Raw genomic sequence first — 3,025 nt, forward strand, 5'->3', positions numbered from 1 at the left:
TTACTTTGTACATAACTTAGGCGTGCGCAACCATATACTTCCGATTTCAAACGCACCTCGATAAGGACGTTGTTTTTACTTGACATCATGAAGAAGTAAAAGTACACATAATTATGGCTTCACTCGCTCCCTGTGGTTCGCGAATGGCGAGATGTTATAAAACCACATAATCTTCTCTATCCTACCGATAAGTGAACATAATATCGGCGAGGTGCGCCCAAATTGCCCAAAAGCATCAGCCCACGGGGAGACACTGTACTTATTTCTCGATGACGCAGACAATTTTTTTAAGCAACTCACGAGCGTTCCTCGCGACATTAACCGCAAGCGACTGCCAGATACTGTATATACGGTGTCTTCCGGCGGGTCGCCCCTAATTACAGACATTAAAAAAGCTCTTTATTCCCCCTCAAAAAATAATAAATAAATAAATAAATAAAATGAAGAAAAAGCAATCGCGGCGACACTGGTACGCCTTAATATATCTTTATATTCTCTTTTTTTTTGCGGCCGTTGAGACGACGCGGTAAATTATACAAACATAAATAACTTACAAAAAAAATTTAAGAAACAGAGGTCGGCAAGGGCGTAACATGCAGCGCAAATTCGAAGAACAAGCACGTTTCCCGTATGTTCGAGCACCCGTTAATTAAAATTAGTGCATAGTAGAGCCCCTGACATCACGACCTTTTTTCTGTGTATTTTTTTCTATAATTTGCAAGACCCTGGATGACGCTACCTACGTAGTCAGCGATTAGCCGATGACTATACGTGAACTTGCGCACTAAAAGAAATGGGGTTATTTACCCCTGCGGGTCTTTGCTCTTGGTGCAGTGAAATAAATAAATAAATAAATAAATATATATATATATATATATATATATATATATATATAGTGTGTGTGTGTGTGTGTGTGTGTGTGTGTGTGTGTGTGTGTGTGTGTGTGTGTGTGTGTGTACGGCGGAGGAAAAGGACAGGCTTCTCGCTCAGGTCTTATCCACTTTCCTTTTTTTTCTTACGTCATTTCATAGCATTTTCACCGATAGCATGTCACCGATAGGTCGTAAAGGTGCATACTTTTGAGTACTTCATGTACGGAAATAAATTCGGTTTATGCTACAAAATAACAACAGAGACGGTGAAAATGAGAGCTTTCACAAATTTGCTTGTATTTCCTCGTTTATTTCTGCGACAGATCATCGCTCTGAGAGGTAGTACTCTATGTAGAAATGAAAAACGCTAAGCGGTCGTTACACGAGCGTATACCGGCCAGAAAAAGAAGGAAAGCGTTTAATAATCCCTCGCTCAAAGGAGCACTTCAGATCGGGATGCAAGCTCGATGAGGATCGGAAATTTTCGATCGCGTCTAACTCATTTGCTCAAGTTACTGAACAAATCGTGATCGAGAAATTATTTCCAGATTGGGCTCTATCGCGGTCGAAATTTGCTCTTGTGATAGGGGTATAAAATTTCGGTGCACGTAGGGGCTTACAAGATACAAATTTTACACGGAAGTCGAAACATGGCTGACGTCCACAGGAACACGGAGGCCTGAAGTGATTTAGCATAGGTCAAACATGCAATGTCACTGCAGCCCAAGCTGCAGCCAGTTGGCGTACCTTCTTCGGGGCACATTTCCTTAGCGGCGTTTTTATGCACACGTAGCTCCCTCTCCTCCCCTCTCAGTTGGGAGGAAGAGAACTGAAGAGGAGAGATGGGATAAGGACGGAAACCCGCATTTCGTAGGAATTATTGCCGCAGTCCGGGCGTTTATACCGTGGCTTATAGGCCTGCTTGACCAGTACGGTCATCTTCGATGGTTGACGGGATGCCCACAACTTGTCTGGGTTCCGATAAAAGCAGCAGCACGCAAACAAATAATTACGAGACAGTCCGAATCAAGGTATCCTCTCCGTAATTCGCTCTGCAACTAATAGTAACAGTAAAAAAAAGAAGAGTTGAATAACGGTGCAGCTGTGAGGAGGCCACTCGCTTGCAACGCACAAACTACGCTGAACGCACCCGTCTCAGCAACGCCTCCATTTATTCCCGTTGTATATATCATCTGGATTTTGTATAGCTGACACGATAGCGAAGGCCCTTGTTTGTCACGAGACAAGAAGCAAGCCCGTTGTACATTTGTTTACACCCCCTCCCCCTTCAAAAGAAAGAAGGAAAGAACAGAACGTGCGCCGCCCACACTTTGACTGCACGTAACAGAACCCATCCCTAAGCTTTCTTGGGAGGTGGCCATCCTGCAGACAAGATTTATCACAATGACTCGACAAGTAGATACAGAGAGAGAGAGAGGGAGGGAGGGAGGGATAGGAAATAAAGAAAATGAAAACAGAAGCTGCGGCCACGAGAATCACCTGCTTTTGCATATAAGACCACAGGGCGGGTTGCGGTACAGTGTAGGACGCCCGACGATGGGGGATGAGCATAAATCACGGCCTTACCTCGACGAAACTGCGTCTGAAAGAACGGGCAGTATAAAAGAGAAACGTCGTAAATAACGACGCCACCATTGGCGTACCTGCACAAATAGGGAGCTTACACGAACGACCGTCTATGTACAAGACGAGTTGAGCGTCTCCTGGCAGGAGACGACATCGTTCGGCCCGGAGGTCCTGTGGAGAGTCGGAGATGGCGAACGTCGCTCTGCGGTCCTCGTCCGGACCGTTACGCGGAAGTACGCGAATAGAGAGGTAAACAAGCAAACCAACAAACAAAATGGCCTGAGTTGTGTGCGTCGTCGATTCAGGATATGTCGGCACGAGCTGCATGCAGCCGCACGCGAGCGGATAGCGACAGCAGATTACACATCTTGTTATCTTGTTGTATGTTGGCCCGTAGATAACGTGTACTAACGGGGTACTTGCACGCGGTCGCTCAATGAATCACGTTGACCAGAGCGCTCGGTGGTATACACACAAGATGCACGAGTCCCGCTTCCACGTAAAATGTATGGCGTGCGCGCGTGCGTAAGTCCTGGTATTGTTGCTAATCATGCTTGAATGCTTAA

The sequence above is a fragment of the Rhipicephalus sanguineus genome, chromosome 6 (genome assembly GCF_013339695.2).
Source record: "Rhipicephalus sanguineus isolate Rsan-2018 chromosome 6, BIME_Rsan_1.4, whole genome shotgun sequence".
Classification (NCBI taxonomy): Eukaryota; Metazoa; Arthropoda; class Arachnida; order Ixodida; family Ixodidae; genus Rhipicephalus; species Rhipicephalus sanguineus.